General features: G+C 33.6%; 1 protein-coding gene and 1 long non-coding RNA gene across 12 annotated transcripts in view; one reads left to right on the forward strand and one right to left on the reverse strand.

Annotated features, from left to right (window-relative positions):
* LOC143249250 (high affinity cAMP-specific and IBMX-insensitive 3',5'-cyclic phosphodiesterase 8A-like) overlaps positions 1 to 27,509 on the forward strand; it is a 135,713-nt gene that overhangs the window by 16,946 nt on the left and 91,258 nt on the right. The window lies entirely within an intron of this gene.
* The window catches only part of LOC143249252 (uncharacterized), a 30,464-nt gene continuing 27,599 nt past the window's right edge, over positions 24,645 to 27,509 (reverse strand). Inside the window, exon 3 of the long non-coding RNA XR_013027696.1 lies at positions 24,645 to 24,948. This is a non-coding gene — a long non-coding RNA (uncharacterized LOC143249252). The remainder of the gene's footprint in view (positions 24,949 to 27,509) is intronic.

Genomic DNA, 27,509 nt, shown 5'->3' on the forward strand with positions numbered 1-27,509 from the left:
CAAGGTATTTAAGTCATCTATGCTGATGTACACCTGTAACTTGAAGCAATACATATAAATAGATAATGCATTAATCAGTTGCATCTGCATCAAAATTACGTACAGTAGGTTTCAGTAGTTTTCATGGGTAAATGGATTTAAAAGTTGGCTTGGCAAATCACAAGAGGTAATGATACAACGAAAAAAACTGTAACACTTGTAACTCATCAACATAATTTAAAACCGGTTTTCAAATCATGTTCAAAGTGGATCCATGAAAATAGTTCCCTTTTTGCCTACTTTGTTATATTGATTTTTCTCCACTTTTCTTTTTAAAGTGTGCTGAGCTGTAATTATACAGGAATAGTTGTTGTTGTTTTTGAATTGAGCACAAAACTGTACAATAGTCTGTCTGAGCTTTGCCTACCATTGGTATTGAAACACGGTTTTTTAGTGTTGTAAGTATGCAGACGTACCGCTGTGCCACTGGGGGGGGGGCACAGGAAAAGCAATAATTGTGGGTATGCACACTCGATACAAATACTGGAGTTACAAATTATTATTGGTACAAAACATTATCAAAGAAAACAGGTAAAAAAGCGAATTAGTTTTACAACGTTCTTATATTACAAAATACAAATGTAATCTCTTTCCTTACTTAAAGGTTTATACGCTGCTTTACACTAGAGTTGTCCCATATTGTTCTAATCGTCTGCAATTTTTCCCACAATCTGGCCAAGTTGTTTGGTCGCCTTTAGAAATTATCTGTGGCTTTCATTTTAAATATAGATTTATATGTGTACAATAATGTTCATATTGCGACTTTGTGTAGACCAAACCATGATTACTGGCGTTCCATTGGCTTTTTTATTAAACGTCAAGACAGTTTATTATATTTTTTGGATGTTTGGTAACATTACCATGCTCCACCAAAGAGTTGCGTTCTTGAGAAAATGGTGTGATAGATTAGAAACTCGTCATCAGCCAGGGCGACTTCAACTGATAGTGATGTATCCCCAGTAATCCCCACACTTCACCATTGTTTTTCGTTGTAAATGTTTTACAATAATTGTGAAGGCGTTCTCTTTTCAGTTGATGAAAAAACTACCGTTGATTGTTGCCGAATAATTCGAACTTAATTTTATTTCTAAAAAGCAATTACTGATTACCCTGTTTGATATTCACTTCAATCTTTTGTGTTATTTATCTCTTCTCAAAATAATGTGTACATTCTTGATTTAACATCCATACCTGTATTTACAGCAAGGTTAGTAGCAAGATTTCTTATGAAGTGTAGTATATCTTGTAAAGAAAATACTACTGGATAACCGTGACACTTCCTGATTAGTTGTAAGACAAGCTGTCCCACTGTAAACTAGCAGGATATGACTATACTCTGCTGCATTACATTTTCACCATATGAAAGGGTGGATTACTTACTGTACTATTTACCTTTTATATTCTTTTTTCTCGTATTCTCAACAATGATTTATAAAACACTTCATAAATGCGTGTCGGACTACGTTATCCTTAGTCCAACCATTTCAAACAGTTATCTCTTTGAAATGCTTCAGAAAACGGTCTACACCTTCCTTCACTGAAATATTACTTCGGCTTCGTTCTAAATTTATCCCTTATGCGTTCTCGGCTTATATCTAGCTGAGATTCACCAATGTCATATTTACAGAGTAGTAAACGTTCTAAGGATCATATCTTTTGAACAAATATTTCCTTCCTGAACTAGGGTAGCAGAGAAGCTCCAGTTTTTCTTCACAATTCACAGTATCCTTGGCAGAATACCTCTCAGGTTTGAGAGACAAATACCTACAAATACCAAATGACATATATTGTTTTTCCATGAGTGTCTGCTGCATTACGTCTCAGAAAAACAGCTTTGGCCTTCAGTGGCATATACGGTCTTTCTCGGCTACTCTTGACCAGGTTCCATTACTTTGACTTGCAATGATGAGGAAGTTCTATGTAGATCATTTTATATGGTCTACGATTTGTCATTCAACTGGCGTTCTACTCGTAATTCGCGGGTTTGGATTTTTGTTACCCAACATGCTCGCCCTTTTAGTCATGGAGAAATTATAAAGTGACGATCAATCCCACTATTCATTGGTAAAAACGTAGCTGAAGAGCTAGTGATAGGTGGTGTTGACTAGCTGCCTTCCCTCTAGTCTATCACTTTTAAACTAAAAATGGCTAGTGGAGATAACCGGCGAGTATTCTTGTGCAAAATTCAAACCAAATAAAATAAACTGAGCCATTCAATCTCGGTAACCCTTAATTGTTTGTGTTTCTCTTCCACCAGTATTGCTTCCTAGTAGCAATACCCAATCTGCCATTATTGGTACACCAGCTGTAAACTGATTACCATGATTCAATATAATGGACATTTGAAACATTTAAAAAAAGTCCAGGAAAGAGCTCTTTCTAGACATGACACCACTCGCATACAAACATCTTTTAACAATGATAAACTCCCTCTTGATTATGAATTGTTTTACTTGCATAAACTGCCTTACTCTAAGTAAGAAATGTTTCTATAAACTTGTATAACTCAAGACTAAGAGTACGGAAAATACACATGATAGCAATAATAGAATACTTTGAAACTCACTTAAAATTCCTTATAGTACTTTTTAAATTGAACATTTATTAATAAAAGAAAACATCAGATTTACACATAATGATAAGCATTTTCAGGTGACTCATTCATTGATTCTCATTCAATATAAGAACAGTTCCTAATCTCCACGGGCAGAGCAAACATTATCTCGAAAGAAAAACAATGGGAACTGAAATGAAAATGACGCATTGATTTTCTGCAATGCTTGTTGTGCAAATCTGCATAGACTTAGAATAAACTGAAAACTTCTGTATTATAACAATGTAAAAAACACGTAGTCTGCTTGGATATCACAATATGAACAATGGGGAAAATGCCTTACGGAAAAAACATAAAAATGTTTATAATAATATATTATAGTAAAACAACCTACATTTATTTTTTTATTCACTTTAAGCCATTCTTTTCTGATGCAAACTTGAATGATCATAGTAGCTGTTTTGAACCCTTCCCTCTGAAGTTACTGCTGGTCTTCACTCTTAAAGCGCTGAATCAAGGGCTCGATTCCCCTCGGTGGAAACAGAAGATAGTACAGTGTAGTTTTGCTATAGGAAAATACGCATACACACATATGCTGCTGCTATTTTCTATAAAAAAAATACTCAAGCGAAGTTTCTTTTATTGTTTTTGACAGTAAAATGGCTGACACTTTTTTACTGTCAAATAAGATATCCAAACTCAAAGTTAACGTCTGTAAAGAGCATGCTATTAATCATTGCCAATCTATCCAAATCAAAATGATTAACTTATGTCAACTACTTTTTATATCATAGCTAATCCAAAACATGTGTTAATATCAAAACATGTGAATTTTTAATATATCAGGCGTGCGACTCGTAAAGTTTAAAGCATAATTAGGGACGGCTAGCACAGATCCTCTTTGTTTATAGAATTTTCTACATATACATTGTCCTGAATATTAGCTCTGAAATTTACTCTTTGGTATAAACTTAAAAGTGCAGAAACAGAGAAACTAGCAAAGAGTAGGTTCATGATGAACAAACAATTTCAGGCTCATTTTCAAACAATATTAAACAAACGAATTCGTTAAGGAAGAATATACTTTTCATCTAAGTGTTGTTCATGTTTTAATGAAAACCGTAACGAGCACTGGCTAAAGAACCTTTCACTTTACAAAACATTTTTCACTTCTCAGTTTTTGGCACGGTCCGCGTGAAATGTTATGGTCACTTGTTATAATAAATTTAGAGCAGCTAAACTGAAAACAAGTACGAATTTTTGGAATTTATAATTTTTAGCCAGATAAAGATTCAAATAATTAATTACAGCCATTGATAAGTGAATATAAAAGAATCTCCGAAGCTGAGCAGTTAAGTTTTGTACTTTAATGCAAAATCATAATCCAAACAACACTCACATATTGATTTACATATTATTATTTACATATATAAATATAGGCTCACTGTGGTGAGCCCCCCCTTCCAGCAGCACAGTGGTGGTAGGTATGCGGAGTTACAACTCTAAAAACTGGATTTTAATACCTGTGTGGACCGAGCACAGATAGCCAGCTCATTGTGTTTGTTTGTTTGTTTGTTTGTTTTTTTTAATTTAGCGCAAAACTACACGAGAGCTATCTGCGCTAGCCGTCCCTAATTTAGCAGTGTAAGACTAGAGGGAAGGCAGCTACTCAAAACCACCCACCGCCAACTATTGGGCAACTCTTTTACCAACGAATAGTGGGGTTGACCGACACATTATAACGCCCTCACGACTGAAAGAGCAAGTATTCTTGGTATAACTGCGATTTGAACCCACGTCCCTCCGATTACGATTCGAGTGCTTTAACCCCCTGGCGAGTATATAAATATAACTTACATATATAACTTAGCACAGCGGCACACACTCCGATGCTAGTGTTCCAAATTGATGGTTTTAAAACTGTTATCCAATATTTAAAATGTAAAATATTTTGAAACCCACATTTGTAGAGAAACTAAATGTACCTTCTATTTAAAAAATTATTAAACTCTTACAGGAACCTCAAAAAGATGGTTTATCTTTCTTTTCTTTTTACTAATGTCAACTTCAGTCAGTTTTTAATAATCTCTAAAAAATATTATACATTTTGGTTGTATAACAGGATATACAACTATTTACTTCAGGTTTCGATACCCATGGTGAAAAAAGCACAGATAGATCATTATGTAGCTGTGTGCTTAATTACAAATAAACTGTAATTAATTTTAAACTACTAAACAGAGGAAAAGTAATTGTTCAACATTACTCTATTACCCACCATACAACCTGAGGGACTGACTGTTGCTGTTATAATGCAAGTGGGGAATATTGTGCATTATCATATGAATAGAAATCGAACTTCCCCGCTCAGAAATTCATAGCTCTATAACAAGGTCAAATCATACTCCTCACTACTAAAAGGGGCCTATTTTTGTTTTTTAATTTGCCATAGTCACCGATAAAACGCGCGGAAATCTCCAAACCTGTGTAACACATAAATGGTGTATTAATTACTAGATTGGGTTTCCTATTTATCATTAAATATTTGGCCAGTTTTTAAACATATCGTTCTGAACATTTACTTTTGGCCTAACATACCCCCAGTAGTAAATACAAGGTTTGATATTCTTATTTTCCAAATACTCTTTGGCAATACTTAGAAAAGAACGTATAGATAAGTGGTCACTTTAAAGAACCATTGCTATAAGCTGCAATATGATTTTGTTTATTGATTGTACTTTCAAAGTTTTCCTTTAAACTCTCAACTTTGCTCTCGTTATGAAAGAAATTTTCAGATATCAAATAATCAGCACAAGTCTAACATCCTCATTTGTAGCTAAATGATATCTTGCATTATAAATCCAGTTAGATTGAAGAAAGATGATTTTTAGAATTATAGTTCTCAGCTAGATTGAAGAAAGGTGATGTTTAGAATTGTAGTTGTCAGCTAGGTTGGAGAAAGATGATGTTTCTGAGAACTGCAGTTTTCAGCTCTTCATCAAGGTTTGGGCTTCTTACTAATAGGTTGCATTTTTCATATGGTAGCTTTAATCTTTGCTAGATGGTTTGGGTTGAATTTCGCGCAAAACTACACGAGGGCTACCTGCGTTAGCCGTCCTTAGTTTAGTAGTGTAAGGCTAGATGGAAGGCAGCTAGTCATCACCACCCACCGTTTGGGTTACTTTTTTACCAAAGAATAGTGGGATTGACCGAAATTATAACGCCCCCACGGATAAAAGGGCGATCATCTTTGGTGTGACGGGGATTCGAACTCAGATTAAGAGTTGAGTGCCTTAACCACCTAGCCATGCTGGGCCTTTTGCTAAATGAATGAAATCTAAAGTCTTAAGTGTTAAATTTCATAAACCCTTTTTTTTCAGTCACAAAACAAAAAGATGTGTATCTAAAAAGTAATTATACTAAAATACATAAATTCCTTCCGAATTAAGATATTTGTGTTAATACACATATGTATGTTATACAATACCATAAATGAGAACATTCTCTAAGAATTTATAAAATCATTGTTTGAACAAGAAATGATATTTCAAATGTTTTCACTGTAACATTAATTTACATTCTATTCACATGATTCAACACGTTCTTGCCTATTTTTAATATCATTTTTTTTTGCTTAGGAAGCAGGTAGAAGTGTATATTAATTACCTTAATGAAGTTAGTGTGTTGTACAGAAACATAGGAGAAAAGCACCTCATCAGAACTACCCGTCAGAAATTCTTGGGTTACTCTAGTCGAATAGTGGGATTTGACTATTGAACTTATAGTACATCTAAGGCCTCAAAATATAGAATATGATACTGAAACAATGGAACGCGATCTGTAAACCTTCACATTCACAGTCTAAATACGTTAACCACTAGATCATGTTCTGTCCTAAGCAAAGGCGTAGCCAGAAATGGCCATTGGGGTGTGTAGTTTGAGTGCTTGATGCAAGCGCCGCAGGCGCAAAGCCATGCTAGGAGGTCCGGAAGCATGCCCTCCCGGCAAATTTTTTAAATAAAAACATAAAAGAGAAGCCTGAATTATGCATTCTGAGACCACCTTTTTGGCAAATTTCAGAATGGCACACTGAGGTGTTTGTCTTATTTTTTTAATCATAAATAAATATATAGGTCTATATATATAATATACGACTTAATATTATCAGGCCCAGCAAAGTAGGTCTCATTATACATTCATTGTGATATTAAAGTTGAACCAAACTGTGTTGTCTTGGTAAGAACGAACAGGCGTTTGAGCCTTTCACAGATATTCGATTGTATTTCTCTAGTTCTGACAAAACTTGCTGTATTAAAAGAGTGTTGAATCAGAAATTTGCATTTGACCATTTGTTGTGTGTGAAATTATCTGCCATGCAATCACGGATCTTTATGAAACTTCACAGGTGGCAACTGAACTTGTCTAAAAAGTTTGGGTCCATGGGGGGGTTAACACCCAACCCCCTCTTGGCTTCTTTCTGATCCTAAGTGGTTTATGAAGATATAAAATAGATTCTTTCACAATTGGCTTACCGAAGAATTGCATAATTTATTTCAGGCGTAAAAAATTAATTATGGTAATTAGAGTAAATTTATTCAAATTGACTTTTTAAACCACCACAAGTTTTCAAATACACAGAAGTAGGTGGTAACTATAATGAAAGTTTTCGCAATAAAGCATGTCATATTTAACAAATGGCCTGGCATAGGAAAATGAAATTGCTCACGGTTGTTAACTATATCATGCAGATGCAAATGCCAAAGTTTTAACATTTTTTTCTAAGAACGCGTGACACTATTTGTGGTTTTTTTCGTATATTTTTCTGGATATAAATAGACCTATTGATTGTAGTGTAGCTCTTTCGATCAAGATGAAACTGACAAGTGTGTAGAGATGAACTAGTTGAGTTATATTCAAACAAACTGACAAGTGTGTAGAGATGAACTAGTTAAGTGATATTCCAACAAACTGACAAGTGTGTAGAGATGAACTAGTTGAGTGATATTCAAACAAACTGACAAGTGTGTAGAGATGAACTAGTTGAGTGATATTCAAACAAACTGACAAGTGTGTAGAGATGAACTAATTAAGTGATATTGTAACAAAAGATGCAATGCAGATGCAGCTCTCGGAGAATACTATAGAAAGCATAACATCTGTGTATGACATTGTTCCAGGTTTCTCTGCAAAAGTTCATACAAAATTCTGAGGAGACAGGACACTCTTGTGATAATATGCGTACAGGTATACCATCAACATTTACTTAAACTATAGATGAGGTCAGGCATGCCTTTGCAAAACAAGCCACTGTCACATGGATGTAACAGTGTTTGTTCGTTATGTTACCAGGTGTCTGGATTTACCAATTTTAACTGTTTACAAGACATTTTGGTCGATTGTACCAATGTCTCCTTACAAGTTACATAATGCCCATGTATTAAAGGAGACAAATTTAATGAGACATGTGATTTTCCATAGCAATTCTTGAAAATACTAGATGTCAATGACCAATACTCTACCGATATCATATGGAATGATGAAGCAAACTTCACCCTTTCTGCACTTGCATCTACATTATACAGTCGGAAACTAATCCACGTGTAACATTTCCTACACACTTCCACATGCTAAAAAGACAATGTAGTGTGGTTTCATAGTTGACTCTGTTATTGGCCCGTTTTTTGTTTTAAGAACCAGCAATACATAGGCTGTATACCTGCTCACTCAATGTTACACAGCACCATGCAGTGTTCACAACTAATGTGAATTTCATGTTGCAACAATAAAATTTGAGGAACATGATGGTTTACACGCAAAATGGTACCTTTCCGAGAGCACTTTCAGGCATAATCAGTTTATATCATTTTCCTTGTAAGCAGCTACGTAGTTTCCTAAAACTAACATCAACCGCTTTCTGGAAGTTCAGGTATATGAAGTCATGCATTAATCGTGGAAAGCCTCGGGCAATTCCAGACCTCAAGGATGCCATTGTCTGGAAAGTGGCCAGCATACAAGATGAGATGTGATTTTTGGTGTAATATCCGTTTTTATGTGGATATATTTTATATTCTAGATGCATTAGGTTACAGTAATTACCTTACTACCCCTGTACATTTCACTTTATTCCGTTATACCATTTCTAAGATATGGCGTACTGAAATGCAAAATTTTCTTTACAATCACCCTTTAAACAGTCTTCCAAAATATTAATTTTTGAATAACCTCTAAGCCTAAGCTGTGGTGATTTGAGCACTAAAAACTTAAATAAAAATATTTTGGTTTATTGTAAATCATTTTCAGATTTTTACTATGTATCACGCCTTTTTATACAAATCGTTTTTTTTCTTAGAATTTCGAAAGTTTTTTTCGTTGAACTAGTATTGTTCTTTATTTATAGAAATATCTTATACTAACACTCAATAGCGTGACTTTGGTTACAAATGTGGGGAGGGGTGACAGACTCTGTATCTAGAATACACATTACAGTATGCAAAAAAGGAATCTATCCTTTAAAAAAAATTGTAGGCCCTAGTGACTCATCGGCATGTCTGCAGACTTACAACGGTGAAAACCGGGTTTTGGTATTCGTGGTGGACACAGAACAGGTAGTCCATTTTATGGCTTTGTGCTTAACTACAAATACAAAAGTACGTTAGCTATATTTCCCGTGAAAGTTACTTCTATGTTAAAGATATAAAAAAGTCAAACGTGAATAATCAACAAATAGTCATATCGCCAAAAGAAAACGAAATATCTTCTAAATTTTAATACAATATACATAATTAAAATATGACGTGTTACTGCTTAAATGTTTGTAGTAATAAGTGTTTATAACAATGAGGTTGAACTAAGTGTTTTCAGATGTTATTTTAATTATTACAGGCATCATTTTATCATTGAAGTCTCGAATACTTCTTTATTTCAAGAAATGTCGCTTAAAACTTCTCAAATGGTTATGTGCAAGTAGTAGCCCACAATTTTAAACTGATAGACTAGATTAAAAACAGCTACTCAACAGTGTCCACTGCCAACGTTTGTGTTAATCCTAGTAAACTGACAAAAGACTTGATCCTTACTTCTATAAGGACACTTGGAACGAACAGAGAAGTGCGGATCACATATTTTGTGGCATGGTACGTGAACTTGGAATTGTGCGATTAAACGTATGGCCCAGTTTTAGAAGAAAAATATTATTAAAGATAATGAAGTAAAAGAAACATATTTAAACTAAGGTTAAAAGGGTATTACGTTTTCCATATGTTGTTTTAGTACGTAGGAAAGCGTTTCAAGGAGTCAATTGAGCTGAAAAGGGTGAAATTTAATGTTAGCCTCATTTACATATTTGACGACTGATTGACTTATCTCACTATTTCATTCTTTTAAATATAAAGATATGTTCAGTTTGATTATGTAAATTTTTGTAGAATAAATATCAACAGCACCTTGTAGCAAATGATATCCTGTCACGATATTCACATCTTTGTTACCCAACTAGAAATTATGTCATATATTCACAGCATCTATCCAGTTGACGTCACGTTCACGTTCTCTTAATATCACCTTTTACGCAAGAACTTTGACGTTCACTGCTGAAATAGAAGATTCACCAAAAGAAATACAAGTGTAAATGTTTCATACATGTATATTTTGGTTTTAAATCTTGTAATCAACTTCTACAAACGTCCTGGACATTTCTCATGCACATTGTAACTTAAAAAAAAAATGGTGTCATTTACAACATATACGATTACTTCAACTGAGACAGTTATTATACGATATTGTTAAGGTTATCTTTCTTTATAAATCTCATGTTATCTGACACAATATGATATATTTCATCATAATTAGCCTTGCAAGCAGAAGAGAAACCAGCCTATGCGTACATTCTGGGAATGTTTTTGGGGGTCCTTTCCCGAAGAAACTAATCTTGCTACGATGACTTTTCTCACATTATCTCGACGATGTCGTAATTCCTGTTTATCTTCCTTAGTAATTATAGTAAGCAACAGTTTCCTTCTCGTGACACAGAACATCAATTAAACTGTCTTCTTGATGCCTTTAATGTCCTTGATAGGTGAAGTTTCGCTTTATGTTTAACACATAATGACTGTAAGGTTTGTAAATTAAACTAACCTAAAGCATAGATAACATACAACGGTACACAAGATCACTTATTGTGAACGGGTTTTTATACTGAAATGAAGAATTTAATCATATAAAATAGCTGATACGTTCTGTCTAATGACCACACTTACCAGTTCTAGACCTTCGTACGTTAAATAAGTAAATATCGCTGGTTCTAAAGACATGGACCGGCTTCTTCACATATTTTTTCCAATGAAAATTATGACACTTATTATTTTATAATAAACTTAAAAGGAAGCAAAACAACGCTTTTTACGAATTCTTAATATGTGTGAAAATTATAAATGTTACGATAATGAAATCCTTCGCAATACTTTTTTCTTTTCTCGCTGGATGTCTGCGGACAGGCAAAACATATTAATGGAACTGCATCGGTTTGGGCTATCTTTGCTTTGCCCACGACGGATATTGAAATCCGGTTTTTAGTGTTATGTTACAAACCTTCAGACTTACCGTTGAGCAAGTGGGAGGTACGTGAGTCAGTGGCATCTATGTAATCAAAAGTAACGTGTTTGCGTGCGTGGAAGGTTGTTAAAACTTCATTAAACTATGGATTTAAATAGTTCATGATATGCTTGGTCCTCCCAGGTCACTTGACCAAATGACGATCAGAGATCAGAGATAGAAGAGAAGGACGACGTCACCATATGCGTAATGGATGGGTGCAGATAGTATTATGCATTGCAAAGGAATGTGTATATTGGAAATAAATCTGTTAACCCTCAGATACCCATTACAGACAGTAGTGTTCATGTGTTAAGATTTTATGTGTGAATTTATTAATTTGGTTATTGACAGTTAGAGTACCAATATCGTTATTTTGTTGAGTTTTAATATTTGCTCCAATACTGATACTGACGTTTTGCAAGTGTCGTTAATTCTGGTGTCTCTTTTTAGATAAGTCGATTGGTTTATAATTTTTTATCACAGCATCTAGCCCAAAGTGCCTTTGGTATTAGAAATGTCTGATGGCTATCATGTGTAATGGAATGGGCTTATCCCATTTAGGTTTAACCTTGCACAGCCATCAGATTCATTCAGAACATTACGCACCTGCCCTCTTACGTGAGTAATGACTTAGTTAGTTCACTTATTTTAAATATACATCACTTACGAAAGGTCAGTGGTACTCTTATCTTACAGGTATTTGAATTCGACATTCACTTGTGATGTAACTGAGAATATTTTTTACTTTTACTCTAAACGTTTGTTCTTGTTTTGCACTTTTAATAGTGACTTAACTGAATAAGTCAAAAATAAATATGAAAATAATGAATATAACTTATTGGTTTGTTCATTTATTACTACGAATTAAGCTCTAAAATTGTATGCTTGCAATGTGACCATAGTGAGGAACAACCCCCGATTTTTAACCTTATAAGCTCTGAAGTTTTTACTGAACCATCGGATGGGGGTGGATGATACATTCCAGGTATAGGATAAGAAAAAGCGGTAGAGTAAATGTAGTCTTAAATCTTAATACTTCCTGTTTACGTAAAGCTGCAGTTGATGTCGAATTTTACAGGTAGAATTAATTATAATGATTTCCTGTGAGAAAGTGAAATGTGTTTAGACTACTTGGAATCACTGAACCTAGTTAAAACTTTGTCACGATTACGTAATTCTTGTATTATGTAAAACGCTGTCGAACTGGGTTTTTTATACTTGATAAATCTGTTTTAACACAATAGCTACTTTTGCTAATTTTTTTATATATTTTAGGTAGCGTAGGTGAGAAAATGATATCCGTTCAAATACTCTTGCAGACGTGACAGCTAAATTGTGTTTACATTTAACTTGTTGTACATAAGGTAAACACGATTTAGGTAGGCTGTGTAATTAAACAAAATTAACATTCAAGCCACATTTTTTCAGGAAACGATAATACTTAGAGACCGGTATTTAGAGTTATGTTTATACATGTGGTTATCCTATAACTACTGTATTTGTCAATCTTAGTTCCCACATATTTTCCCATTGTCCACTAAAGTTCCGGAAACAAGATATTGTCTTACTAAAGACCTCATTACCAGTTAGCGTATCAGCTACTTTACAAGGTAAAGGGTACAAGCCACTATATTAATGGCATTATCCATAAAAGTTAAGGTAACTTGATTTTACGTTCATAGCAATATTTAGTAAATAGGAAATATGCCAGTTATTCTAACAGTATGAAGGACTTTTTTTGGGGAAGGGAAATCATAGCAATGTAAAATTACCATCCAATAAACACTCCCAGTTAGAAGAATTAACTGAATATGCTTTAAAAATGGCAAAATAACTATAATTTAAAGGCTACTTTAGAAGAAAAATTAGAAGAACAGTATAATGGAGAAGATAATATCATTTGATGATTTCACAGATTCTTACAGTAATTCTAGAAAGATAATGAAATAAGCTAAAGAAGAATAGGGGCTTTATTTACACTAGTAGTTGCTTCATGCTTAAGCCACTGTATCTTTATTCAAGGGAATATCATATTAAATTAAAGCTTCTAAAAAAACAATTTAATATATTAAGCAATACTTTCATACTCTTTCAATATCTGTTCATGTTTTCATTTCTCCATCGTTAATAAATGCGTTTGATTAATAATAACTTAAAATTTGCGATTGAAATTACGAAAAAAGTTCGTTAGAATATAATTATGACGGTCCTCAATTTCTTCAAACGATAGTTGTTGTTGTTATTATTAATCCCAAAGCTACACAAACTATTGGTGGTTACCTAAACGTGAGTATCGAGACCCAATTTTTAGCGTAATAAGCCCACATACTTCTCGCTGAGACACCAGTGCCCAAATGAAAATGATGACGTAAATAGTATTGGTTTGTTTTGAATTTCGTGCAAAGCTACCAGAAGGGCTATCTGCGCTAGCCATCCCTAATTTTGCAGTGCAAGACTAGTTGGAAGGCGGCTAATCATTACCACCCTCCACCAACTTTGGGCTACTCTTTTACCAATGAATAGTGGGGTTGACCGCAAATTATAATGCCCCCATGACTGAAAGAGAATGCGATGGGGATTTGAACCCATGATTCTCAGATTACGAGTCGAGTGCCTTAACCACCTGATGTTTAAATGTATTATTACTTCTTCTGAATAAAAAGCAATACCTATAGCGTAAGTTTATAGTAAAAGTTGAACTAAGCAAATTATTTAAAGATGTAACAAATGTAACCATTTACGTGGAGTGGAAGCTGCTAATTTAGATATATATTTTTTTACTTTCTGTGAATCATTTTATGACACAAATTTGCTGCTATACGTATATGTATTATGTATGCAGTAAAATATGTTTCATCATATCATTTTATAGCATTTGTTGATAATTACTTTACCCCCTGATATCAATAATTCGTAGACACTTTCACTATATTATAATATTTACTCATTTACTTGAAACAATTACTTATAAAACATTGTAGTTTCTAAGCATTAATTTGGTTTTATAAGAACGATGTGTCCAGAACCCATGGCCAGTTTCATGATTTAAAGAACAAAAGCCATTGGAGTTGTATCATGAGACCAGACATATTTGTAGCCAGAAAGAATTGGTGTAATTATAGTTTCTTTGTCATGAAAACAAATATAGATTTAGAGGCGTGGCTAAATATTTGTCTTGTCAGCCTTCGTATCTCTGTCTGTTATTTTATTGGCAGAAAGAGAAGATATGTCCAGCTTCATTTCAATGGTCTCTTGGATTGGAGAATTCTCTTTCGTAGCAATGGTCCTCACTTTACCAACAAAACTGCTTCCTTGTGTTCACTTATATTCTGATGTTATCCTAAACGATGAACTGTGAACCTTTTCTTCATCGTGGACAACATGGAAGACATCTTGCTTTGAAATGATGTTTTCGTTGACTCTTACATCCTTGTATAACAATTTCACAACATCAATTTATTTTCTCGGAAAACATTAATTATATATTCCTCTAGATATAAAAGCCTGTCTTAACACATTGTATTGTCATACAGTTAGATATTCGCTGTTGAATATACTTCGAGCGAGGTCAAGAATCGTATATATATATATATATATATATAAATACAAAAATTGCTATCAAAAGTCGTGTTAACCATTGTAACCGAAGCAATTATATACTCAATTTTCTTAAATTAGCTTCACACTTGAAGTAAAGGTAAGAATATAAAATACGAAAATTATGGTCAAATCTTGCATCTGGTATAAATCTATAATTGTTTTACGTTTTGGTCTTTTGCCATATGTAAATTTTTAAGGGTATTTAGATTGTTAAAATATACGACTACCTGTTAGCATATTCAGCTTTCTTGAACATCCAGTAAACAAAAGCCCCCTTTTTTTGCATATTAAAATTATATAGCTGTTATCTAGACTTTGCGTACCTTGTACGCTTGTAGTGTTGGATATCATTAGTAAATTTAGTGCAAAAAGAAACCTTGATAAAGTATAGCAGTAACATGTATATATACGTGTTCGGTGATAAGTTGACGCGTTTTTTTATTCCAAGAAGCACCATTTAAAAAAACACCGCAGATATTAAAATTAAATGTGTAGCTTGTGTTTGGAAAGACTGAATCTTTGTTCTTCATTTACGTGTTGCCTGTATTCTGTGTGATGTTGTTCTTATAGAGTAATTTTACTTTTCGCGACCTCGTAGCTTCTGAGAAGAATCAAGTTAACTGAGCTAATGGAAACAGCCAAACTATAAGTGTTTTCTTTGTATATTAATTCTACATGTAAAAGTACTGCTTTCTTAAATAATGTGGAACTACACGAATTTAATGATTTAACCTTCTCGCTTTTCAATGTATGTTAGTTGAAAGCAAAATCACTGCCTTTTGTGTCTAATATATCTCTTGTTATTGTACTCCGTTAGCAGTTTTCGTTTTTCATCAGTACTAAAGTAATCATGAAGTGAGTCAACAAAATCGAATAAAAATACCATTTCTTAAAAAGCCTTTCTTTGTTTTAGAATTTTACGCGAAGCTACACAACAGCTATCCCTAATTTTGAATTAAAATACTATTGTAAAAAAACTAGTCAACTGGACCCATCGCCAATTTTTGGGCTACTCTTTACCTCATCAAATAGTAAAATGGTACCTTTATCTAAATAGCGAACGTGTGGTTCTATGGTGTAAAACGTGTATTTGCATCAATGGTTTGAAAACCTTGAACCTTCGGTTTTACTGTTTAGGTACGCTAATACTCGACCACGCTCATTTCGAAGATACCCTAAAGAATAATTGATAAATTTATTTTTGCTGCACTTGTCGAGAGACATCGTGTGAATTCGTTGCACCTTATATATATGCATACACATAAAGAGATATTAAAATAAGAATCAACGAGTAGTGAGTGATATTATACGTAAAGTAATATTAAAATAAGAATCAATAGGTAGTGAGTGATATCATACGTAAAGTAATATTAAAATAAGAATCAACAGGTAGCGAATAACGTTATAAATGAAGATATATTAACTTGCTACTCAACATAAAGGGATATTGACATAAGAATCAACATAAAGAGATATTAACGTAAGAATCAACATAAAGAGATATTAACGTAAGAATCAACATAAAGAGATATTAACGTAAGAATCAACATAAAGAGATATTAAAATAGGAATCTAATAGTTGCTTATTATCTTTATCGTGGATTTCAAAGTGTTACAGTGACCATGATCGTTACATACATATACTTTTAATGGCAAAGTATAAAATACTTCTGTAAGGAAGAGATAATATTTAAAGATAATTAAAAAAAAAAAAACATGCTGGCATTTACAAAGATAATCTGGATAGTTTTTCTTCCATGACTTTCTAAAGAAACTGATATTTGTATTTGAAACAATGTGAGATAAACCAAAATGCGAACACAAATTCACAATAACCTTATCACGATTTGACATTAAAAAGAGAATAATGATGCGTTCGATGTTTGAGTTTGATTATTCAGAGATAAATCTTATGATCATGACTGAAACGTCTCTAAAAACTGTATGTTCCACGGTAACTACTGTGTAACAAACCTTGAGAAGTATGCAAACCAATGTTTAAACAATTAAAATTTCAAAAGTAGTTTAAACATGTCGACAATATCAAACTTTTATTCAATGTTTAAACTGTGTGCTGTGCAAACAATGGGCGTAAACTCGAAGGACAAATTGTTCCATGCTTGGCCGCCAGTCAACCGCATAATCGACTAGTTTTACATCTAACAGTGAGCTAAGTTTAAGGAAAAACACTAAGAGAAAGAACTGAAAAGAAAGTTTTCGTTTTCAAAACTTCAGATGTGTAGCCTGACACTTTCATACTGAGCTCAGCTATTGTTGACATAAGCTAAGTTTTGTAATACACCACGCTGAATAAATCCTGTCTAAACTGTATTTGTTCTAGTTAAAGACAGACTTCTGCTCATTTCTTTTGTAGGAAAAAGTTTCGATATTATTCCTCGTTGTTTGTTTTCCACCCATTAATCCTGTTGAAACTTAGATTCAATTTGAGTAAATTCTTTCTTCACTGTACGCCTTCTTCATTAGCTGTGTAATATATGCACAGTATTCTGTTTTCTCACTTTTCAACAATAGCTTTAGAGATATAGTTATCATTCGGTTTGATATTTTTTTCCGATAAAACTTAGATAATATTCAATTCACTCGAAGTGAACTTTTGTATTACATTAGATTTCTAGGAATGTTTATCCAGTAAGTTAAAGAATCGCATAATCGAAACATTTTACTTAGCCAATAACATTAAAATGGCAAAGATACTATTTCATAAAAATACAAGAGAATTAAGTAATCCACTGTAATGTGTGTGCAGTAAATGTCTTATTGTTATAATATTAAATGTCTTTTGTGACAAAGTTTCAAAATATATTGTTTTCACTTGTAACATAAACGTACAGTAAATCCTTTTCGGTGTTAACGTTTCATGTATCTGACAACAACTAAATTTCTAAATAATAAAATTCATACAAATCGAAGTCTCCTCCCCCAAGGACTGAGTAATATATTTGACGACTGGTAAAGCTAAAACTTCAAGGCTGGATCTTGACTTCTACAGTGATCAAACTGCAAATCAAAAACGTTGTCGAAAGAGGTGTGATCGACAAAATGATGATGAAACAATCCAAACAGAAAGAAGCCTTGACAGAAACTTGGCATAAAACAGAATTAACAGTTTTGTTTTTAGTTAAGCATAAAGCTACCCAAAGGGCTATTTGTGTCCTCCCCACTACGGGTATCGAAAACTTGCTTCTAGCCTTATAACTCCTCAGATATACTATTGTGACACTGAGGGGGAGACGTTAACAGTAAAGCTCAATTAATAAATAACGATTCGTTAAACGTGGACGTTAAATTCAGCTAGGATTACTACGACTGTCATATTACCACTATGAATCGGAGAAATAGCTGATAGAAAATGTTGCAACTGTCTTATTGACACCGAGTCCACAAACAGCCAGAATAACACAGAGTGCAAATAATTATATACTTTCAGGAAAGGGAAGTTATCACTTGTTAGCGTGACTTCTGTGCCATACACACACAGTGACTGAGTGCATTTCGAGAAGACGTATGAGAAATGAAAGTGACTGTGTTTTGATTTTTTTCTTTATCAAACTGAAAGCGAAGCACTTGAATTATAAAGTTATTGGAAAGGGTGTTGCAAAGCAATTAGATTCATAAAATGTTTCGTATGGATTTTGATTTGAAATCACTTTAGAAGACATGAAAAGCAGCGCATTTTATAACATGTATATGTCAGAGACCAAATAATTCATGTTAACATAAATTCCCAAATCGACAGAATTGAAGTAAAAGTAAAGATAGTATATAACACTTTCAACTTAAACGAGACTTTATGCGACACATGAACTGAACAGCCAAGTAAAAGCCTTTTGTGTCTTGAGTTCTAAAAATACAAAACATATCAACCATGTAGTTATTTTTAGCCACAGGGTAGTAGCTCATATAACGGCTCTGAGTTTTTTTGTTATTATTTTTTTTTCAAGTACAAACTTTTTGCTCAGAGCACCGTCATCTCTTGACCGATTTGAGATCTAATTACAGTTTGTTGTGGATTGATGTATTTGACAAGGCCCAAAGTTTCATAGATTAATTTACTCTAATACTGCCTGAAACAATCTCAGTTTAGGATAGGTTTGTAGAAATCCTGATAAGTAATAAAATTTAATCGGGTATACGCGAGCCCCAAGCTTGGTATTGCTGGCGCACAACACTGTAATTGATAAAAAATGGTGAAAAAAATCTTATGGAATAATTTACTCTAATCCTGCGGAAAAGAAGTTCATGTACCGCGAATGTTGAGGATTCCCTCTTGTTCTTAGAGTTCTTGCAAACAAATCTAACAAAAGTTAAAAAGTACAAAAGTATCCAACATAAATATTACACGTGTAACCAGAAATTTTCTTACGTCCTCGATCTGATCACTTTTTTTTTTGTATAAACGTGTTTTGGAATCAAAAATAATTATAACATACCTTTCCAATAAATGATCAATTTTCTGTGACATCACACTAAATACGAAGGTCAAACAGTTTTTAAAATGTAGTTCTGATCATTCAAGTCCATCACAATATTACAGAGGTTGTGGTTGTTCAATGACTTATGATTTGAGTATTCAAAATCGTTTTAACGTAAGGTACTTAGTTCGTTTTGCCTCTGGAAGACATCTTAATGCGGAAAAAATACAAGGAAATGATTTGTAAATAAAGAAAACTTGACTCTCTCGATGTGATTGTTGATGATTGGTCAGATTCTCCACACAATGAGCCTTATATAAAAGTTCCCAGCAAATAAATGACTCAAGGATGTAGAGAATCAATGACAGTTCTGAACATGGCGCTGATCCTTAATGATGATACAAAGACACTAAATATAACAAAAAATAAAGAAGACTAATCATGAAACAAGGAAACTGATAACCTGCATTTTCTTTCACTTCCATATTCTTGTACACATGGGAAAAACTCTATCAGATTACATTTGTGTAACATGTAATTCTTACAGAATTTGTTTGAAGGATTTTGCAATACAAGTAAAAAGTATTGCCGTATTTTAACTTTGTAATGTCTGTTTTGTAGGCAGTATTAAAAGATGCCGTTTTTGCATCCACTATAAGAGTTCATTGTAATTATTTTGTAATCAATATACTTCACTACATGGTGTGGTTGTTCGAAGTAGTAAATTAATCATGTTAACTTTGTTTGTTTGTAATTAAGCACAAAGTTACACAATGGTCTATTTGTTGTCTGTCCACCACGGGTATCGAAACCCGTTTATAGTATTGCAAGTCTGTAGACATACCGATGTGCCACTTGGAAACATCATGCTGACATTGATTAATTCTGACCCTCAGAAATATAAAAATGGCAGTAAATGTGTACGATTTTGAAATACGAAATGTCTAGTTACTGGTGAGACTAGTCCGATTCTCATGGCAGGTATTTCTGTTCTGGAATCTTTTTTTTTTCAAATTTAAAATGAATTTAGAAAGACAGTCGTGGATTATTAGAAATGTTTACTTCTCTTCATCCCACTCGCAGTTCTGAGAATTGGGGTGAACTGTAGAAATTCGTAGTTAATCGTAGAAACATTTTTTTAATATTTTAACGCCAAGAATATTGCGATAAGCTTGGGGAAAACGTGAAGAAAGCCAGGGAGGGTCACTTTCTATTGGGTTTTTCCCCTTCATGGTGCTAGCCGAGAGACCTTGACATTCTCGGAAACTCCCGTTTCTTGGAGCTTTCCTCTTCATTACTAAATCATGTTAAGAATTCTTCTCCAATTGGTGTAAGGGGATAACAGCTGTCGAAGAGGTCAATTCTGCGTAAACATATGAAGATGCTATATAAAAGGCTACAGTTATCGAGAAGTCAGTTCTGGGTTAATATGTGAGAATGCTTTGACGTTCTCACAGTGGAAGTACATTTCAAATATTACCAACGTTAAGGCTTGTTTATCATTCTTTTATGAGATGAGGATTGTCCTGTGTATTTATGCTTTAAATTTCTTAGAACATAGGCCTAAGGAAACAGGGCTGTGTATAACACACTTTAAATATCCAAAAGTAGATAAAATTTTACGAGCTAAATGTGTTGCACTTATTTATTAAGCAAGTAAGTGTATATATATATGTGTGTGTATGTTTATATACGTCAGTTAGTTTTATTTCTAGTCATATTTGTAAACAATTTAACATTCGCCACAGGATAGAAAAATGACTGTCATTATTAGCGGTACATATTTTAACTTATGCTTCTCAATAATAAACTGAATTCATTATACTGAGAACCATATAAATACTCCTATTTATTGTTAACAAACTGCGTATTCCATTTGGTAGTTTATCTGTATAAACGTCCTGAAGATGTTTCCAAACATCAGGTGAGAAAGTGGCGCAGTAATTCACAACACACTCTTTATTTCCATTATTCTACCTCTCTTATTGTTCCTGAACCTTGAATAAATTTAAGTTTATGAAAACTTAATATAGCAGAGATAAAAAACTTTAGTTTTGGTCCAATAGGTTGTTACTTGTGGTTCATTCATAAAAAAACGCTAGCTTTAAGATGCAACTTCTTTATTTTAGCTTGCATGGAATAACGTCTTCCAACTTTAAGTTTCTTTCCACTCAAATATACGCTGTTACACTGCATGAGGCTTAAACTAACTTAATTAGTTGTCATTACGGTAGAAATCCAGTATTTCAACTGTTGCAATTTATGTCCATAAATGAAAAAAAAAATCAATTTTGTCTAGCTTAAACCTAAATATAAAAACTTTCACTGCCAAGTTTTATATAAAGTTATTCCTAAAGGCCAAAAATGTCTTGCTTACGAAAGAAGTAAACAAAACCTAAATCTAAATGATTTAAAGAAAACACTTGCTCAGCATTTACGGTGATGCCAACTAAATCACGTAAAGCGTGACAATTTTAAAGTGTTCATGGATCTTGTATTTTAAATTTTTTTGTGTGTAAGTACAAATTGTTTCGACATTGTGTCACCATTTTAACTCCTGAAAACCGTTGCTACTTAATTTTCATGGTTAATTATGTCTGCACCAAAGTCATTTTCATCTCCGCGTAAGTCTTTATTCTGTTATTTTGACTTAGTACCAAAGATTTATTAGAAATAGGCGAATTACAAAACCAACATTAGGATCGTCCTTACTTTTTAACTGAAAGTTAATACATCACATAATACTTTTTCTGTACTCTTAGATTCATAAAGCTCGTGCATTCACCAGCTTTTTACGTTAACAAAACATACTAAGAGGCGCCTGAACTGGTTGATTTTTTAGTTATTTTCCCATAATTTACTGATGACACTTATGAGCATACTTAAGCTGAGCCAATATCTCTGTCCTCGTTTTACTGTTATAAAATAATAGGTTCATACACGGGGTTGTTTAGGGATTGTAGTATAGTTGGTGTCAGAAGAAGAAAAAAAATCACAGGAAAAGTCAAAAATAAAATCAGGTCACGAATGTGGTTACTTACCAAGTGTCCCTGAACAGATATAGTAACTAGCAGGAGCGTTTTCCTTGTTAGTGTAACTGAAAATTAACACTCTGTTATAGTGAATTTACGTTATGCATATACAGTAAAAAGAACTCACAAAGTGTTGTTTGCCTTCTTGTTTGAATGTCAGTCAGCTCGTGAAGTCGTCTACGCTTGTTCCATAACAAGCTAAATTTTCATTTTCTCCATTATTTAATTATATTATATTACAATGTTTTGTGTTTCATATAGTCGCTAAGCTTTTTCCGTGTGATTTTAATAACTGTTTGTCTATTTTTTAACTACCATAACCTTGTTATTTGAAACAATAGATCCATTGCCGTGTAATAATTTTTAAGCAACCTGAAACTTTGTCTTTTGTCGTACTATGAAGCATCATTGTGAAGATTTAATAGTTGGTAAAATTGGCTTATTTGTTGAAATTCGCTCAAACCTACTCGAGAATTATCTGCCTTAACTGTCCCTAATTTTGACATAATAAACTAAAGGGTAAGCATATAGTCAAGACAACTCACCGCCAACTTCTAGGCTACTCTTTTATCAACGAATAGTGGGATTAAATAGCAAACATTTTCGGTGATGGGATTCTAAAATGCGGCCTGTAGATGATGGGTCGACTGTCCTCCCACAAGGCATATCGGATTGCAATTGAGAAATGTACTTGATATCAACTCATAGTCAAGCTTTTAGCTAACCAATAAATAAATAAATATACACGTATTGAAAGAAGGAGGAAAGATATGATAAATAGACCATTTAGATTAAAGAAGATAAAAAACAAACCACAGATGAATAAAGCCAGAATAAAGTTAAATAATAGGAACTATAAAATGTGTATACACAGAAATTAATGTTTGTTTGGAATTTCGCGCAAAGCTACAAGAGGGCTATCTATGCTAGGCATTCCTAATTTAGCAGCGAAAGACTAGAGGGAAGGCAGCTAGTCATCACTACCCACCAACAACTCTGGCGTTACTCCTTTACCAAAGAATAGCTGGATTGACCGTGACGATATAACGCCCCAATGGCTGAAAAGCGAGCATGTTTAATGAGACTAGGATTCGAACCCGTGATTCTCAGTTTGCGAGTCGATCACCCTAACCACATGACCATCCTGAGCCATTACACAGTAGGAAGAGTCTTGTATTACCTTTTACCTTTATTCACAAATACCATACAAACGATATATTTATATTAAGAACAGGAGAGAATATTCGATACTTTAATGTCTCGCTTTCAAACAACCATTTTCTGATTTCAGTCTCGTGTGGGAAGATGATTATAAAAGAGCAGCTAAAGAGAATGTGTTATAGTGTGTTAAAACGAAATCATAGGTGTTATAAGTAAAAGTTTCTCTCCCGTATAATAATGAGTTTGGGTTGACATGTGTTTCCATTGATAATGATTTAGCTAGTAGTAAGAGAGCTTCATCGATTCATGTTTCTCATACTGAAAATATTCAAAATATATTTTGCTAACACACTACTAATTGCTACCGAGAGGTCTAGAACGACAGTCTAGATTTAAAATGTAAAAACATGTCTTGTTTGTAAGATTTAATGGCAATTATAAAGGCATATCTCTGCTCTACAACCTCTCACTCCAAATCCGTCTTAAGCTATGGAATTTAGTTTGTTTCCGCATGATAAATATAATTTTAAGCATACACAGTATTTGGATTTACTTTACTTGTATTTGTATTTTTGTGTTTACCGCAAAGCTATCAAGGCTTGCTACCGTTTCCCTTAAGCATGAACTACTGACCACAGGGAAGACAGCCAGTCAGCAGCACTTTACCATCCATTATATATGAAAGAGATTGACTGTCACTCGTGTAACAAACCCACAACTGGTGTTTGTGATAGAGATTTGAAAGTTAATGCCCAGGCTACTCATGATATAAGAGGTATAAAAGTTTGTTGTTGTTTTTTAAACATAAAAGTACATAACATGCTTCCTGTGTCCTGCTATTTAAACCAGGACTTTAGTGTTACAAGCCTTCTCACATTCTGCTGAGCCACCATAAACAAAATATAGAGGAGGTAACAGTGATGATAAATAATATACATACAAAGCTTAATATGCCGGGACTAGTTTGTGTGGACGAACGGATTCTAACTTTGCAGGAACGAAATTCAGACTTCTAATACAGGGTCTATTCGCTCTTTCCTTGAAATTATTAGTGTTTTCTTGTTTAATAGTATTGTGCTCATTAATATATAATGTATTTCAATCTAGAATACAAAACTCAGTAATCTGGAGATAAAGGCAAGAAAACATTCAGTTGTTTGTATCTGTGAATGTTTTTACATTTATAAAGGTTAGTCAACCATATTCATTTGTTTTCTCAGTAGCTTTATTTCACTTTTTCCTTTAGAAACTTAAAATGGCATAATATAACTTTTTGTAAGATACGTTTTTAATTATTGAAAACAAATCGCAATGTTATAGAATAAAATTATTTTCAATAGGGCATGTTTTCTCTCAGTGGCTATATTTATTTTTTTACAATTAAAAAAGTATTAAAAATAAAGACCACATCTCTAGAATGACGTTTTCATCGGTTTCTTAGTTTTCAACTGGCAACGCTCACGTATTCATCCGTCTGACTGCTAGACTTCCTCCTTCATGGATTACCATTTCAACCCACACGAGTTTCAGGAAATCTCTGGAGATTTGCGAAATTAATAAATCTTGTGATGAACGAGGTTGAGTCATCTTAAACCACAACTCTAATTACATTCTTCGTAACAGTGTTTAAAAGCAGGACACATTTAAAATTGATTTTCTTCTCTGTCATGCCTAGCCCTCTTCACAACACTGAAAAGCAGTTATCTTCATCGTTTAGATATGTCAACTACATTATAACCATGGAGGATTAAATATGAAATAGGGCAGCTTCCATGGTTTCTTGTAAATGTATGAAATGTGGAAATTTAGTTAAAACTTTCGATTGAGTTAGGAATTGCTTTAAATTAAAATATTTCTTAAACTTAGAACGATACTTTAACTATTTTTACTAACTTAGTGTATTATTATTAATATATATAGCATATTATTATTCTGTTATGTTATTAAAATAAAATCAACGACAGGAAAATTGATTTTAAAAAAGTAAAACATTCTTTTCATGCCATTAAACATTGTTTCATGTTTAACACAAGTTAATATGAAAACTGAAACATTCGACTAGTACAGAGTTTTAAATAGTCGGAAGCTTAAGATAGAAACAGCTAATTTAGGTACGAATGGCACTGTTTCCAAGATCTCTTTCAGTCAACAAGTTTCTACTTTCTCACCTCTAGCAAAGAAAATGATATTTTTTTTTCAATTATTTTAAGGAATAGCGCAAGCGTTTATAGCGGGTTACATTTCGAAGCTGGGAAAGGCTTCATCTGTTGCAGTGATCAAAATAACCAGGTGGTTAGTGCGCTCAACTCGTAATCTGAGTTCGAACGTCGCGAGTTCGAATACCCGTCATACCAAACATGCTCGCCTTTTCAGTCGTGGGGGCTTTATAATGTGACGGTCAATCCCACTATTCGTTGGTAAAAGAGTAGCCCAAGAGTTGGCGGTGAGTGGTGATGACTAGCTGCCTTCCGTCTAGTATTACACTACAAAAATAGGATCGGTTAGCACAGATAGCTCTCGTGCAGCCTTGCGCGAAATTCAAAACAAATAAAAAAACATGTTTCTTGATTATGCCTTTGAAAATCAAGTTGCCCATGTTCTACGCTGTAAGACTTTGTATACTTCTACATGTCCTCCAGAATACACTACTCATAACACGAACGGCAATGCCTAATACTCAAATCTCTTGTTATTTACGTTTGTGTCAAATTGAAAATGTAATGAATTGTCACGTTACCCTGTGACGTTTCCAAAGTAGATTATTAAATTGTCATATCTCCTGTTTCAATTTTTTGGTTTATTTATCCTGCTACAGCTGATATTTTTAGAAACCACGATGGTAAGCTGCTTATCTTATGAGATGTAATACCAAATGAAGGTAATATGTTAAAATTTTATTCCTTTTAGTGATTTTAACCTAAGAATTATCAACATGTTTGAATTTTAGCCACTGCCAGTGGCATTCACATATAAGGTAATTGTAATGTTTTTCTTGTTTCAACATTCGACGTAAGAACTCACCAAAATAATTTTATATGTAAAAGAAATATGGTACCACAAAAATATTTGTTTATTTTTGAATTTCTTGCAAAGCTACACGAGGGCTATCTGGGTTAGCCGTCCCTAATTTTGCATTGCAAGACTAGAGAGAAGGTAGCTAGTCATCACCACCCACCGCCAACTCTTGGACTACTCTTTTACCAACGAATAGTGGGATCGACCGTCATATTATAACGCCCCCACGGCTGAAAGAGCGAGCATGTTTGGTGCGACGGGGATTTGAACCCGCGACTTTCGGATGACGAGTCGAACGTCTTAACCCACCTGGCCATACCGGGCCCACAAAAAAATAATCAGTCGGTTCAACGGCAATATTTATGTATTGTTTTTACATATTTATATCTGTGTGACTCACATTTTATTGTGAAGTCTGTAACCAACTACATTCTGGGCTTACAGCTCGTCATAGATGGTTTTAAAACCTATGGACCATATCAGTGATGTTAAAATTAATTTGAATACGTTAAACATTAAATAGCATAGACCTTTAGCAAAATTTTACGAAAAATGTGGTAATAGATCAACCTTAACGAAACAGGCTTGTTAATTGACTGTTTATTTATCATGACTTATAAACTAGTCATTTGCGGCTTACTGATTGTACTTATAACGACACCAGACATGCCAGGTCTTATGCGTTGGCCATGATTCTCATGAAATATAATCCCTTGTTAATTCCTCAAGGTCTGTAGTGTAAATCGCACTCATATTATGCTTAATCAGTCGAACTTTTGCTTAAATCACGCATTATATTGTCCTGTGGTAAATAAAACGTCACTCAAAATTGCCTAATGTTTGTGTATGAGTTCTAATGCCATTTTGTGTCACATTGTATATCTTTATTTACTATTCAGTTGTTTAAACTTTCTAGTCTTTATAATGTGTCACTTTAATCCTCGAAAAAGCACCATTTACATTCATAAAACATTCCAGGGGGTTATGCCCCCAGAATTCCATTGACAAATGTATTTGTGCTTTTAGCATTATATTACATATACATACAAATTTACTCTTGGTAAATTAATTAACCTTGGCATC

The sequence above is a fragment of the Tachypleus tridentatus genome, chromosome 4, assembly GCF_004210375.1.
Source record: "Tachypleus tridentatus isolate NWPU-2018 chromosome 4, ASM421037v1, whole genome shotgun sequence".
NCBI lineage: Eukaryota > Metazoa > Arthropoda > Merostomata > Xiphosura > Limulidae > Tachypleus > Tachypleus tridentatus.